Source organism: Chiloscyllium punctatum, chromosome 36 (assembly GCF_047496795.1).
Source record: "Chiloscyllium punctatum isolate Juve2018m chromosome 36, sChiPun1.3, whole genome shotgun sequence".
Taxonomy (NCBI): domain Eukaryota; kingdom Metazoa; phylum Chordata; class Chondrichthyes; order Orectolobiformes; family Hemiscylliidae; genus Chiloscyllium; species Chiloscyllium punctatum.
Window position 1 is genome coordinate 39207604 of NC_092774.1, and position 16260 is coordinate 39223863.

At 47.2% G+C, this 16260-nt stretch overlaps 1 non-coding gene across 1 annotated transcript; it reads right to left on the minus strand.

Annotated features, from left to right (window-relative positions):
* Positions 1–15004: 15004 nt before the first annotated feature.
* trnam-cau (transfer RNA methionine (anticodon CAU)) lies at positions 15005–15076 on the minus strand. The gene has a single exon. It is a non-coding gene; the product is annotated as a tRNA-Met (tRNA).
* Between the last annotated feature and the right edge of the window lie 1184 nt (positions 15077–16260).

Below are 16260 nucleotides of genomic sequence, written 5' to 3' on the forward strand. Positions count from 1 at the left end.
TGACAGAGTGTAATGGGGTATAAGTCTGTGAGAGGGTGTGTATGTGTGTGTGAGTGAGTGAGAGAGAGAGAGAGAGAGTGTGAGTGTGTAATGGGGTATAAGTCTGTGAGAGGGTGTGTGTGAGAGAGAGCCTTTGAGAGAGCGCATGTGTATAAGAGAGAGTCTGTGTGAGTGTGTTGGTTTGGAGGAGCATGTATTTGTGTAAATGCATGAGTGTGTGAGAGAGTGAGTGAGTGTGAGTGAGTGAGTGAGTGAGAATGTATATTATAGTGGGGTCACTTGTAGTGTGACTGGAACACAAGGTCCTGGTTGACGCCATCTCCATGGGTATTGAGCTTGGCTATCAGCCTCTGCCCAGCCACTTTCCGTTGTTGCCTATCCTGAAGTCTACCTTGAAGGATGGTCACCCGAAGGTTCAAGGCTGAATGCCCCGGACCGCTGTAGTGTTCCCCGACTGGGAGGGAACACTCCTGGCTGGTGATTGTTGTGCAGTGTCCATTCATCTGTTGCTGTAGCCTCTGCTCGGTCTCGCCAATATACCAAGACTCAGGGCATCATTGCCTGCAGTGTATGAGATAAAACAATGTTGGCTGAGTCACATGAGTACCTGCTGCACTCATGGTGGGTGCTGTCCCCACGTGTAATGGTGGTAATCGTGTCAACACTCTGATACGTCTTTCATCATCTGCCGTGACAGAGTTGTATTGTGTTGTCCTGAAGGCCAGGCAGTTTTCTGAGAACAATTATCTGTTTAAAGTTTGGCAGTTGTTTGAAGGCGAGAAGTGGAGGCGTGGGGAAGGTCTTGGCGAGGTGCTCATCCTCATCAATAATGTGTTGCAGGCTGTGAAGAACATGGCGTAGTGTTTCGGCTCCTGAGAAGTACTGGACAACAAATGGTACCATTTTGGTTGCAGCTCGTGTCAGTCTCCTAAAGGAAGTCATTCCAATTTCTTGCTGTGACACATTGGAAGTGGCAGTTGATGAGTTGAACATTGTATCCCGTTCTTATGGGATCATGCTTGTGTACTTCCAAGTGTCTGTCACGTTCCTCCTCACCTGAACAGATCCTATGTATGCGAAGGGCTTGTCCAGAGGGGGTGGCTGTTTTAATATGTTTCACTAGAGAAGTGTAGCACTGTCAGGTTATCCGTGGGTTTGCGGTACAGAGAAGTGCTGAGATACCCATCCTTGATAGAGCTGCATGTGTTCAAAAATGAGACAGATACTAAAGAGTGTTGCGAGTGTGATGGTGGGATGAAACTTGTTAATATCACAGTATCGTTGTTTCAGTGACTCCTCACCATGGGTCCAGAGGAAGAAATGTCATCAATGTATCTGGTGTATAGTGTTGGTTGGAGGTCCTGTGCAGAAAAGAAGCCTTGTTCGAACCCCTGCGTGAAAATGTTGGCATACAGGGGTGAAAATTTGGTCCCCATGGCTGTTCTATGTGTCTGGATGAAGAACTGGTTGCCAAAGGTGAAAATGTTGTGGTTGAAAATGAAGCGGATGAGTTGTAGGACAGTGCTCAGAGATTGGCAGTTGTTGGTATTGAGTACTGAGGCTGTTACCGTGATGCCATCGTCATGAGGAATGCTGGTGTAGAGTACTGATACATCCATGGATTGAACTAGTCCGTGGATGCTGAGCTTCTGGAAAGATTGGATCAGAAGTCTTGATGAATGCTGTCAGTTCACGGTTGTGCTCTTTGGTCAGATCAGCTGGTAGTTGCCTATCGTGTTCCTGGTCAGTTGTTTGTACACTTCCTTGCAGAAGTCCATTTATTCCGAATTACTCAAAAACTGCATAAATCCATGTAAGATTCTGTAGCTCCCACTTTAGAAATAGAATCAGTCTGACCTAACATTGGGACACAGACAGACTTTAATGTCTCACCTTCAATACATTATCTGAGCTGAGATGACAACTATAGTTAAAAGCTATCTTGAGAATGTAAGTTTAAAAAAGTTCTGGGATTTACAAATGAAGGAACCAAAACTAACATGGTCATCCCAGATGCAAGCTCACCTGCACACTTTAGCACAGCTGATCCACCCGAGAGTGCAGATCTTTGGACTGTGGGAGGAAGCCAGAACACCCAGAGGTAACCAACACAGACACAAGGGGGAGAACATGCCAAACTTCACACAGACAGTCACCCAAGGGTGGAATCAAACCCAGGCTCCCGGCATTATTAAGCAGCATTGCTAACCACTGTGCCACCATCCCACCCAGTGCTTTGAGGTTCTGCTTTGTCTTTGCAGCTTTTAACTTCTCATGCGCCCTCAGCAGAGGCTGTGTCCTGCTGACATTGTTGGACCACACCCATTTCACTTCCCTTTCCCACTTCTCCAGCCCAGAGCACAGCGGTTCTTGAATCCTGGCATCAGATTCTGATGCCATCTGTGCTTCTGCTGCCAACTGCAGAGAACGGAGGCAATCCCCGTCACTATTCTGTCCCTTATCTCCCCCTCCCTAACGTTGTTCTTACTCACACCACCCCACAGTTAGCTCCTCTCCCCTGCAGCCTTCTCTCAGATCCCCTTAACCTGCCTGACCCGGGCTCACACCCTCCTGACCCTGTCCACTGATCCCATCAGAAGGCTCTGTCCGGAGGGAAAGACCATCTCCCGGAATAAAAAGCATCTGATTAACTTTCCGCCTTGCCCTTCCAGTGTGTCAGCAACCTGGCTTCCAGCTCCACCTCTCTGAGCCGAAGGTCCTCCAAGTTGTGTTTGCCCTTGATCACATCATCCAGAGCCTTCCACCTTTTGCAAATCGAAAGACAAGTCTCACCCTGCCCCCTCCCGTGTCTATTGTGTAACTGCTTAATCATTTCTAGTGGCTGAGCAGAGACTGATAGCCAAGTTTGGAACCCATGAGGATGGCCTCCACCAGGACCTTGGGTTCATGTTACATTACAGGTGACCCCACTACACTGGACACATTCTGTCTCTCTGTCTCTCACACACAGCCATACATTCTCAGATACTCACGCAGGCACTCTCTCAGATATACGTGCTCTCTCATATGCACACACATATACCCACCCACACTCTCACCCACACACACATCCTCTCACAGACTTATACTCCTGCACACTCTCACTTTACCAAGCATGCACACACGCAAACACACACTCTCTCAGCCAGACCCACGTGTATGCACACACTCACTCACTCTCATGCATGCACACATAGATAAGACTATGGGGTTAATTTGCATTTGCAGAATTATGTTTGTAGATACATTTTATTTCGCTCAAAAAGTGCATAATCTGCAGACAGTCAATCCATGTAATATTTTATAAATTCCTACTTTGGAAACAGAACCAGTATGACTCAAGACAGACTCGAACCTCACATCTTTCATGCATTGTCTGAGCTGAGATGGCACCTCTTTGTAAAACCTGAAGTTATCTTGAGACTGTGACTTAAAAGAAGTTTTGGGATTTACATACTAATGAACTGAAACCTGCAATCCATTCTAAAAATGAAACACTTAAAAGCAGTCGAGATTTGTTCAATATATCATTTTGCTACAAATTCTGTGTCTTATGATACTGCTGTACAGTTACCTGACGAAGGAGCAACACTCCGAAAGCTAGTGCTTCCAAATAAACCTGTTGGACTAGAACTGGATTTTTAACTTTGTTTCCAGTGAAGACAGCCCACCCCTCCCACTGCTGCCAGTAAACTTTAAAATGCTGAGGAAACAATGAACCATCAGTCCTGAAAAATGTATGATTCTAATACTACGAGAGACACATTGACTGCTCCTTCTGAGAGAAGACATTAGAAACCTCGCGCTGGAGATTGAAAGAAATTAGCAGCTTTAAAAAAAACCTGTTGGATCTCATAGCCTTCAATGTCTGAGTCCGATGGGAAGTTCAGATAACTTTTGTTGGGACCCAACTTTGTTGCTGCTTCAGATCGTCCCAGCAAAATGGTGCGCAAAAAGTAGCTTTTTTAAAAACACACAGGCAGACACACAGGCAGACACACAGGCAGACACACAGGCAGACACACAGGCAGACACACAGACAGACACTCCCCTGCATCCCACTTTCTTCACTATTGGTCAGCTGAGTTGTCCCTTTGTAATTCGCTCCTTGGTGCAGCCTTAGACTGGAGGAAGTATTGCTTCACTCAGCAATTGCAACCCATACTCTGTATGCAAGTAAGATTCTCCCCGCGCATTTGCAGAGGGGCTGTCAAGAGTCAACCACACTGCTGTGGGTCTGGAGTCACATATCGGTCAGACCAGGGAAAGGATGCAGCTGGGACGACTGAGTGAATCCTTTCCCACAACGGCAGTTTCCTCCCCTAAAGCATGAGTGAATCAGATTGGGGAGTTTGTTCCCCGAAAATGGTTTCATAATGAGATTCTGGACTCCAGATTTCTGACTGAACTCCAAATCCGCCATCTGCTTTGGTGAGATTCAAACCCGGGAGTCCCCAGAACTGGGTTATTAATGCACTCGATAATGGCCGAAGCTCCTTCAATCCCCCTGCGATGGTAGGTGAACTCACCGATGTCTCTGCAGGTGGGAGGAGCGGGTGAAGCCCTTCCCGCACGGAGAGATAGTGAACGGTCTCTTTGAACCTCCAAGCGGAGTAACTGGTGTGAAGTACTGTACTTTACACAGTCACCGCACTGAATCTCCCTCATTCGGGTGTATCAGTATTCTTCCTGCCACACCAGGGTCCAAGCAGACAAAAGCAAACATTTCTTCTCGACTGGAATGGCTGCTGATATTCAAGTCCCAATGAATCAAGTGGCTCTGTCAGAAGCTGATATATCTTTTGGTTTCAGATCTTTCCCCATGTCTTCCTGCAAAACAAATCACAAAATAAGTGATGGTCAGTCCAGTCAAATGAACATAACATCGGTGACAATTCCTTAGATTGCCAGATACCTGCTGATTATATATTATCCATGACACAGAAACCTGAAAACCCTCATTCAGCAAGGTAGCATTAGGTATATAAAGAGGAAAACTTCATTTAGGTGACAATGACCTGGAACAACCTTCCTACAAAGGTGCTGGAAATGGAGCTGGATCAAGGATATGAAAATGAAATGTCAAGGCTGCTTCAGGAAAGAAATCCAGTAAAGTTGCTGAAAGACTTCCTGCTGACCTGTTAAATAAAAATGAATACAAGAAATACGGGATGTAATTCCATTACTATATTAGAAGGTGAAAAATCATAGCCATGCAGCGTGTACAACAGCGAATATCAGATATACACCATATGAAGCAATCATAAAATCCCTGCAGTGCAGAAAGAGGCCATTTGGCCCATCGAGCCTACTCCATCATTCTTTAAGGTCATGGGTGATCTATCCATCATCTCAGCACCTCTTACCTGCATTATCCTGACTACCCTAAATTCACCTCCCATCCAAAATCCCATCTATTGTCTTGAATATGCCTGCTTCTATTGCTTCCATGGGCAAAGAATTCCATCGATTCATCACTCTCCAGGAAACGGAGTCCTCCTCCCCTGCCTTAAACCTACCTCTAATCTAGTTACCTAGTCTAACCCACCAGCAGAAACGATGAGATTGTGTGGGTCTGGGTGGCATGCTGTTCGATGGGTCAGTGTGGACTTAATGGGTTGAATGGCCTCCTTCCACACTGTAGGGCTTCTATGATTTACTGCAGTTACGTTTGCCCAGAACCACACCTCCCAGAACCTCCCAACTTCTGCAAATTGAAAGACAAGTCCCACTCTGCACTCTCATATATGTGTTATCTAACTGCTTCATCGCTTCCAGTGAATAGAACCCACACCTCCCGCTGCTTCCAGTGACCTTTACAATGCTGATACAACAATGCAATGCCTGCAGTACTGAAAATCGTAAGACTTCTGATGATACCAGTTACTGATTCACCGCTCCTTCTGATGCACAGCATTGGAAGTACATTGTTGGGGGCTGAAAGAAATGAGCAGTTTAAAACAAAAACCCACCTAACCCTTCACTCGGCTTCCCGCTCAGGACACTTTACTTGAAACACTTCAACCCCACATGGCAACAAATTCCTAGATTCCATCAAAATCCTGGATGTCCTCACTTACTCAGTTGCTGTCTCTCAAATGAAAGATTTCAATGTAGCTTCTGCTCCCAGTAAGGACAAAATATCTTTAAAAGCTGCTCTGAAATTCCAGTCTTCACAACAATACTTCTGCTTTCTTTCAGTCCAAATTGTCTGTGCTGACCAGATATCCCAAATTAACGTAGTCCCATTTGTCAGCACTTAGCCTATATCCCTCTCAATTCACCCTGTTACCAGACGCCATTTAAAATGCTGTAATTATACCAGCCTCCATCACTTCCTCTGGCAGCTCATTCCATGCTTGCATCACTCTCTGTGTGAGAAAGTTGTCCATAAGGTTCCTTTTAAATCTTTCCCCTCTCACCTCAAATCTATGCCCTCTAGTTTTGGACTTCCCTACTATGTGGAAATGTTTTTGGCTATTCACCCTATCCATGCTCCTTATGAACTTCTATAAAGTCACCCCTCAGCCTCCAATGCTCCAGGGAAAACAGCCCCGGCCTATTCAGCCTCTCCCTATAGCGCAAACCCTCCAACTCTAGCAACAGCCTTGTAAATCTTTGCCAAACCCTTTCAAAGGTTCACAACACTTTTCCTGTAGCAGAGTAACCAGAACTGAAGACAGTATTCCAAAAGTGGCCTAATCAATGTCCAGTACAGGGGCAATATGACCTCCCAACATCTGTACTGAAATGCCCTGACCTATAAAGACAAGCACATCAAACACGTCCTTCGCAATCCTGTCTACCTGCGACTCCACCTTCAAGAAACTATGAACCAGCAATCCAAGGTATCTTTGGTCAACCACACTCCCTATTAACTTTGCAGATCCTGCCCTAATCTGCCTTCCCAAAATCAAAATTTCAAAATGGGGTTGAGAAACGTATCAGTTGTGATTGAATGGGGGAGTAGATCTGATGGGCTGAATGGCCTAATTTCTGCACCTATGTCATATGGTCTCTTACTGTCCTGGACACAGAGTGTGAGAATTGGGAGCAGGAATAGGTCATTTGGTCTTTCCAGTCGGCACCAGCATTGAACAGTTCATAACTGGATATAAATATCCCGGCATCTAGGTGGACAGGGTGGGATTTTTTTCACTGTAGCATCGGAGGTTGAGAGATGACCTTAGAGAGGATTATAAAATCTTCAGGGGTATTCATGAGGTGAACAGCAGGTATTCTTTCACTGGGATGGGCGTTTCAAAGTTAGGGAGCAAACTTTAAAGATGAGAGGAGAAATAGTTTAAAAAGACATGAGGGGCACCTTTAAGACAGAGAATGGTTCTCATGTGGTATCAATGTCCAGAGGAGGTGGTGGATGCAGGTACAGTTACAGTGTTTAAAAGACATTTGGATAAGTACATAGAGTCATAAAGATGTACAGCATGGAAACAGACCCTTCGGTCCAACCCGTCCATGCTGACCAGATATCCCAACACAATCGAGTCCCACCTGCCAGCACCCGGCCCATATCCCTCCAAACCCTTCCTATTCATATACCCATCCAAATGTCTCTTAAATGTTGCAATTGTAATAGGAAAGGTTCAGAGAGTCTGGGCCAAACACTGACAGGTGGGACTAGTTTAGTTTCTGAACACAGTCAGCATGGACTAGTTGGACTTAATGGTCTGTTTCTGTGCTGTGTGACTGTAACTGTTCTATACTGGTCTTAAAACCATTTTCTTACCTTCCCCCAATACCCATCCACTTCTTTGTTCTTCAAAGTCAAGTGAACCCAGCCTTGAATACATTCAATGACTGACCTAACTGCAGGAAGACAACCCCACTTCTGAACTCAACTTCACTTGCTAATATATCACTTGTCTTGCTGATTGCTTGCTGCTCCTGTCTGACAACTGGCAGTGACTGGTGTAGAAGGACGCTGAGGCCCCTTTGTCCATCCACACATCATTCCTGATGAAGGGCTCGTGCCTAAAACATTGACTCTCCTCCTCAGTTGCTGCCTAACCTGCTGTGCTTTTCCAGCGCCACACTTTTCAACTCTGATCTCCATTATCTCACTGTCACCACATCTCAACATATCACCATTTAAACAATGCGCCTCCTCTCTGCGTTTTTTAAAACACATCAAAGGCGAGAGATTGTGTCACTGCATTTGCCATGTGTTTGCAAATTGAGACACAGGCCTGGATCAACTTTTCCAGAGTCTGTCCCCTCCCTCGATTCACTCTTTCTTTTCAGTTGCTGCAAGTTAACAATTGAACCCCAGAATGAAACAAAACATGGAAAAAGTGGTGAGAAACAGACTGTTGTACTCACAAAAGTTAGACAGAGGAAGGAAGTTACAGTCTGGGGTGAAATTCACAGAGAAAGGAGCGGCAGCAGCTTCAGAGCTCACGGTCCAACCTCCACATTTCGACAATGGCCGGTTCTGATTGGCAGGAGGACCAGTCTCCTTCCGGTCCTCCAAGGTTCTTCATTGGTCCATGGGAAGAAGCTGACGCGCAGTTTCTGCGGACACCAAGGAATATGCGCAGTGCTTTGCTGACACTGGCGGTCATGCACATTGATTGCTGACACCACGGAGCATGCTCAGTGTGCAGGAATTTGTTACAAATTTTAAAGTTAAACATCACAAAACACCTGGTTATAGTCTAACAGACTTATTTGGAAGCACTAGCTTTCAGAGCGCTGCTCCTTCATCAGGTGGTTGTGGAGTATAAGATCGTAAGACACAGAATTTATGATCTTATCCTCCACAACCGCCTGATGAAGGAGCAGCGCTCCGAAAGCTGGCGCTTCCAAACAAGCCGATTGGACTGTAACCTGGTGTTGTGTGATATTTAACTTCGTACACCCCAGTCCAACACGGGCACCTCCAGATCATGACAAATTTTAAGTGTCCAAATGCGAATAGGAGAGAAAAATACCAAAGCAATTTTTTGTCGAAATGTTATTTTCCCTGTGCCTTGACATGTTATTCCTTTTGCATTTTGTCTGGCTGCTCAACGTTTCTGTCGTTTCCCCAGGGTAGAGGTATTCCAAAACTACAGGGTATCGGTTTAGGGTGAGGGGAAAAGATTTTAAAAGATTTAGAAGACTAGGAATATAACATTCACCCCCTACAGGGCGAAAGTGAGGACTGCAGATGCTGGAGATTAGGGTCGAGAGTGTGGTGCTGGAAAAGCACAGCAGGTCAGGCAGCATCTGAGGAGCAGGAGAATCGACGTTTCGGGCAAAACCCTTCATCAGGAAATAGCCATGGGGAACTGCAGGGCTGTAGCATAATCGAGTGAGTCTGAGTGGGATGCTGTTGGGAAGGTCGGTGTGAATGGCCTGCAGGGATGATATGCCTTCGCCATGCTTATATTGAGAAATGGTTGCCCCAAATCTGCTGTGGAAAGAGTAGGTTCCAGTTCGTGGGACACTGACACCAGTCCTGGGAAAGGTGGGATTTGTGCTGTCTCTCGCTTCCCATTCTGCCCCTTGTACATTTTCTCCCCACCCACTGCCCCCGCCCTTTCTCCCCTCTTCACACTGGACCCCAATTCTCTCCCCAACCCTCTGAACCCCAGTCATTCTCTACTCCCCAACCTCTGTCCCCTCTCCATTTCTCTCCCTTCTCCACCACCACCAGTGCCCCCGCCTGTCCTTTCTTGTGCCTCAGCCCTCTTTGATCTAGTGGCCGAGCAGAGGCTGATAGCCAAGTTTAGAACACATGAGGATGTCCTCAGCCGAGACCCTGGGTTCACGTCACACTACAGGAGACCCAGCGACACAATACACTCTCACACACACAAGCACACTCTCTCACATACTCACACGCTCATGCAGACCCTCTCTGATAGACATGCTCTCTCTCAGACACACAATAATACATCCCCACACTCAAACTGACGCATCGACCATCTCACACACTTATACTCCATCACACACACACACACACTGTACCCAGCATGCACACGCGCACACACACACTCTCTCTTGCATGCACTCACATATAGAAGTCTTTGGGGGTGAATCTGCGTTTGCAGGATTATATATTTGGAAATAGAACCAGTCTCATTCAAGATTAGGATCCAGATAGACCCTACCCTCACAGCTTTCATGCATTGTCTGACCTGAGGTGTCACCTCCTTTTATAGAACCTTAAGTTACCTGGAGAATGTGACTTGTAAAAAGTTCTGCGATTTACAGATTAATGAACCGAAATCTACAACCCGTTTTAAAAGATGAAAGACTCAACAGCAATCTAGGTTTCTTCAATATATCATTTAAGTTGCGAACACTATAATATTTTATTCGATATTCTGGGTCTTATCTTCCTCCTCCACAGCAACCATAGGTCCAAGGAGATCTGTCCCAACTTTCCAATCTACCTTCATTACTGACATTCCTCATACACGGCACAATTCACGACAACCTGTTCAGCGCTGTCTCCAATCACTTCAATTCCCCGCTTCCTGAAATTTCACTCTCAGATTTGAGCAATAACGCAGCTGGAGAATTCATTCAGACTCGGATTGTGTGGGCGAACAATCTGCAAGACTTGTTCTAACTTTGAACAAGTGTTGCCCTTCGCTGTGTTCGCTGCAATGGTGGCTCAACCCCATCCGCTACTTCTGGCAGTCCGATCTCGTTTAACGAAGATGCTTTTGTGGAAAAGTGATCTAGCACTTTTGAGGTTCTGCTGTCTCCCTCTCTCTGAATCCCTTGGGAGAGAGGTGTCAGGTTCACTAAAAAGGCCCTGAATTTGCAGTTGCCTGCCACTTTAACACATCACCCTGTTCCCTGGCCAACATCCCTGTCTCAGGCTTGCAGCAGTGTTCTAGCTCCAGACGAAAGAACAACATCTCATTTTCCACTTGGAGACCTTACAGCCCTCCGGTCTTCAATATCGAGTTCCATAACTACAGGGCCTGAACTCCCCCATGTCCTTGACCCCTACCACACAAAAGACTCCTGTTTATCACCTCGTCTGCTATGACACACGACGTATTGTTAGCCACTAACAGTCTCCATTAACAGTTATTCGCCCTCTCACGAGGATCGTTATTCACTCCTACGTCCTTCATATTGTTCTTTCTCTGAGCTGGCGGCAAACACAGCAATGAACATTGGAGACTCTGAGCCAGCTGAAACTTGCTCAGTGTGAAGTACATTCCACATTGCTGCAAGAATTGCAAGCAGCAAAGCCTTTCCAGAACATCTGCTTGTCATTCTGTCCCCGGGGGGCTGATGTTTGTCTCATCCCCAGGAACTGGACTATCTCCACTGGCGGATAATTAAACCATTTTATTTCTACTTGCACGTTGTTCTGGGGGGGGGAGGGGATGTGGGGGAATGTAGGGTTGGGGGAGGGTAAGAGTCCATTCTCTCTTCTGCTCTCTCTCCCTCTTTCTCTCTCTCTCTCTCTGAAACTCTTGGGGTGAGAGGTGTCAGTTACATTAATGCGGGGAACATGAACAACTTTGATTGTGAACTTTCTCCAAAGGTCTGTTATCGGAGAGACAGAAAGATGCTGTGCTGGCAGGACAGAGAGAAATGAACACCGAGGACTCTTCGCCCAGGTGAATTCACATTGTTGTGCAGCCTGCTTGGTGTTCAGAAATCGTCTTCACGCAGCAATCTTACGGAAAGTCTATTGCAAAGTGGGCATCGCTGTCTTTGCTGCGACCGCGCAGCAGTTAACATCTGAGCCCCAAGTGTCCCAGATGAAGAGAATCCGTGTGAAACCTTCACTCACTGAGAGTCATCCCCACGGCCCTGAGCTGAGGGACTGCAGGCAGTCCAACACGGAAGGGACGGTTAAAAATGAACCATTTTTGCTCCCTCAGCAACACGTAGCATCATTCTCGCGCAGACAGAAGCCATTCAGCCCATGGATTCCACGGCGACTGTCTGTCACTTGTCTCTCTCTCTCTCTGAGGTTATTCACAATCGGTGGTATCCGTCCTAATAGTGGGGGACGATGTCTGAGTCGTGATGCGGTTTCTGACATGCTTGTCATTCACGTCTGAACCAGGGTGGCGAATTACTGCAGGGAATGGCCGAAACCGCAAGGCATGGGTTTCAACTTTACCAGCTCATGAGCATCGGAGAGAACCGGTTTTGCGATTCAGTTCAGAGGAAACCGACCAAGAACAGAATACCACTGAGACCTCGAAAACCTTGCCGCTTGAATGGAGTGGAGTGGATCGATATGAACATCGGCAAGAAGATCAAATCAAGGTGACAGTGAACGATAGCAGAGGATGGTTTCGATCCATCGACCTCTGGGTTATGGGCCCAGCACGCTCCCGCTGCGCCACGCTGCTGCCGCTTGGGGAGCTGGTTGCACAGAACACTTCAGGTTTTTGTCTGGCACGCGGCAGGCACCTTCGAGCCTGATGTCAAAGACCTCCACTGGTGTCGTGTGATATGCTGTTTCGCAGACGTATGGAGGCTGTGTCAATATAAACTTTTTTCTAAATTCCCACATTCTGTCGGTCGAACTGTGATTTCACACTGAATCGCAACATGTGTCACAGCGCAGACGGCGGCCATGCGGCCCACCATCGCTCTGCTGGTTCTACACTTCAGTAAACGTGTGACTCTCGTCGTTTCATTCTCTCGCCTTCTCAGCGTAAATCTGTACATCTGAACGTGACCACCGAATTCCCTTTTGGGTCCATTGAATCTTCCTCTTTGTCAATGTCAGACAGGGACTTACTGACCCTCACCACTCCCTGTACGAAAACGTTCTTCCTAATGTCACTTTTAGTTCTTTTCCTCGTGCCTTAAAATTCTGCCGAATCGTTATGGATCCTTTCAGGTGTGGGAGCATCTTCACAACATTATTTCCTGTTTCTAGGTCCCTCATGACTTGGAAAAGTTCGGTTCTCCGAGGAGAGCTGTCCCAATTTTCCAATCTACCTTGATTGCTGACATTCCTCAAACACCGCACCACTCACGTCAACCTGTTGAGCGCTATGGTAAACACAATGACTGCAGATGCTGGAAACCAGATTGTGGATTAGTGGTGCTGGAAGAGCACAGCAGTTCAGGCACCATCCAAGTAGCTTGTTGAACACGATCTCCAACCATTTCATTTCTCTGTTTTCTGCCTCATTCGTCCTCCAGGCAGCCAACGCTGGTTTCACGAAGGTGTTTTTTGAGAAAGTTAATCAGGCAATTTTGCACAAGTCAACTTACAAAACGTGGGCTCGTCCGGGATTTGAACCCGGGAGCTCTCGCAAATCAGCGCAGTAACAGACCCAAAGCGAGAATCATACGCCTAGACCAACGAGCCAGAAAGCGCGCGCACAGGTAACGCCCCACACCTCTTGAGCGACCTGAGACATGCTCAGTATGAAATACAGTTGAGATTGCTCTCAGAATTGCGAGCGGCAAAGACTTTCCCGAACAGCTGCTTCTCATCCAGTCTCCCTGCTGCTATTTCATTCCACCGCATTCGCTGCTCACAGTGTCGTTTCCCCAACGTAGCATGAAGCATAAACTGGGTGACTGCTTCGCAGAACATCCCGCTTCTGCCCGCAGAAACTAAAGGCCCTGACCTTGCGGTTGCCTGCCACTTTAACACATCACCCTGTTCCCTGGCCAACATCCCTGTCTCAGGCTTGCAGCAGTGTTCTAGCTCCAGATGAAAGAACAACATCTCATTTTCCACTTGGAGCCCTTCCAGCCCTCCGGTCTTCAATATCGAGTTCTATAACTATAGGGCCTGAACTCCCCCATGTCCTTGACCCCTACCACACAAAAGACTCCTGTTTATCACCTCGTCTGCTATGACACACGACGTATTGTTAGCCACTAACAGTCTCCATTAACAGTTATTCGCCCTCTCACGAGGATCGTTATTCACTCCTACGTCCTTCATATTGTTCTTTCTCTGAGCTGGCGGCAAACACAGCAATGAACAGTGGAGAACTCTGAGCCAGCTGAAACTTGCTCAGTGTGAAGTACATTCCACATTGCTGCAAGAATTGCAAGCAGCAAAGCCTTTCCAGAACATCTGCTGGTCATTCTGTCCCCGGGGGGGCTGATGTTTGTCTCATCCCCAGGAACTGGACTATCTCCACTGGCGGATAATTAAACCATTTTATTTCTACTTGCACGTTGTTCTGGGGGGAGGGGGGTGGGGGAATGTAGGGTTGGGGGAGGGTAAGAGTCCATTCGCTCTTCTGCTCTCTCTCCCTCTTTCTCTCTCTCTCTCTCTCTGAAACTCTTGGGGTGAGAGGTGTCAGTTACATTAATGCGGGGAACATGAACAACTTTGATTGTGAACTTTCTCCAAAGGTCTGTTATCGGAGAGACAGAAAGATGCTGTGCTGGCAGGACAGAGAGAAATGAACACCGAGGACTCTTCGCCCAGGTAAATTCACATTGTTTTGCAGCCTGCATGGTGTTCAGAAATCGTCTTCACGCAGCAATCTTACGGAAAGTCTATTGCAAAGTGGGCATCGCTTTCTTTGCTGCGACCGCGCAGCAGTTAACATCTGAGCCCCAAGTGTCCCAGATGAAGAGAATCCGCGTGAAACCTTCACTCACTGAGAGTCATCCCCACGGCCCTGAGCTGAGGGACTGCAGGCAGTCCAACACGGAAGGGACGGTTAAAAATGAACCATTTTTGCTCCCTCAGCAACACGTAGCATCATTCTCGCGCCGACAGAAGCCATTCAGCCCATGGATTCCACGGCGACTGTCTGTCACTTGTCTCTCTCTCTCTCTCTGAGGTTATTCACAATCGGTGGTATCCGTCCTAATAGTGGGGGACGATGTCTGAGTTTCAACTTTACCAGCTCATTAGCATCGTAGAGAACCGGTTTTGCGATTCAGTTCAGAGGAAACCGACCAAGAACAGAATACCACTGAGACCTCTAAAAACCCATGCCGTTTGAATGGAGTGGATCGATATGAACATCGGCAAGTAGATGCAAAGGCAGCTTGCTGAAGAAAAGCAGATCAAGGTGACAGTGAACGATAGCAGAGGATGGTTTCGATCCATCGACCTCTGGGTTATGGGCCCAGCACGCTCCCGCTGCGCCACTCTGCTGCCGTTTGGCGAGTTGGTTGCACAGAACACTTCAGGTTTTTGTCTGGCACGCGGCAGGCACCTTCGAGCCTGATGTCAAAGACCTCCACTGGTGTCGTGTGATATGCTGTTTCGCAGACGTATGGAGGCTGTGTCAATATAAACTTTTTTCTAAATTCCCACATTCTGTCGGTCGAACTGTGATTTCACACTGAATCGCAACATGTGTCACAGCGCAGACGGCGGCCATGCGGCCCACCATCGCTCTGCTGGTTCTACACTTAAGTAAACGTGTGACTCTCGTCGTTTCATTCTCTCGCCTTCTCAGCGTAAATCTGTACATCTGAACGTGACCACCGAATTCCCTTTTGGGTCCATTGAATCTTCCTCTTTGTCAATGTCAGACAGGGACTTACTGACCCTCACCACTCCCTGTACGAAAACGTTCTTCCTAATGTCACTTTTAGTTCTTTTCCTCGTGCCTTAAAATTCGGCCGAATCGTTATGGATCCTTTCAGGTGTGGGAGCATCTTCACAACATTATTTCCTGTTTCTAGGTCCCTCATGACTTGGAAAAGTTCGGTTCTCCGAGGAGAGCTGTCCCAATTTTCCAATCTACCTTGATTGCGGACATTCCTCAAACACCGCACCACTCACGTCAACCTGTTGAGCGCTATGGTAAACACAATGACTGCAGATGCTGGAAACCAGATTGTGGATTAGTGGTGCTGGAAGAGCACAGCAGTTCAGGCAGCATCCAAGTAGCTTGTTGAACACGATCTCCAACCATTTCATTTCTCTGTTTTCTGCCTCATTCGTCCTCCAGGCAGCCAACGCTGGTTTCACGAAGGTGTTTTTTGAGAAAGTTAATCAGGCAATTTTGCACAAGTCAACTTACAAAACGTGGGCTCGTCCGGGATTTGAACCCGGGACCTCTCGCAAATCAGCGCAGTAACAGACCCAAAGCGAGAATCATACGCCTAGACCAACGAGCCAGAAAGCGCGCGCACAGGTAATGCCCCACACCTCTTGAGCGACCTGAGACATGCTCAGTATGAAATACATTTGAGATTGCTCTCAGAATTGCAAGCGGCAAAGACTCTCCCGAACAGCTGCTTCTCATCCAGTCTCCCTGCTGCTATTTCATTCCACCGCATTCGCTGCTCACAGTGTCGTTTCCCCAACGTAGCATGAAGCATAAACTG